Here is a 484-nt window from a genome sequence, read left to right on the forward strand (position 1 = left end):
AAAAAAAAAAAAAGAAAAGAAAGAAAGAAAGAAAGAAAGAAAGAAAGAAAGAAAGAAAGAAAGAAAGAAAGAAAGAAAAAGTGTGAGTGTGTGTGTGTTTAAAGAGTTTAAAATTTGAAAATTGAATTTAAAAGGAGTGGAGGATGGAGCGGCATGATTATATACAATATCATTCTGGGACTCTCTGGTCAACTGGTCCAGTGGATGGTGAGCTATCGAGGCTCAGCAGTCGACTGTCTCAGAGAGACACAGCAGAGAGGGGTAAAGAGAAGCACCGAGTGCCAACTTCTAGTCTCCACAGCAGCACATGTGGGTGGACATGCATACATGTGTGTCTGTCTGTCTGTCTGTCTGTCCGTCTGTGAGAAAGAGAGAGAGATGGAGAGAGAATATCATTGAAACGACCAACTTAGAATAAGTTTCAAATAAATTTCATGCAGCATTGAAGAAGAAATTCTTAGATGAAAATGGTCATGTTTACTCT

This window comes from Microtus ochrogaster, linkage group LG10 (genome assembly GCF_000317375.1).
Source record: "Microtus ochrogaster isolate Prairie Vole_2 linkage group LG10, MicOch1.0, whole genome shotgun sequence".
Taxonomy (NCBI): Eukaryota; Metazoa; Chordata; class Mammalia; order Rodentia; family Cricetidae; genus Microtus; species Microtus ochrogaster.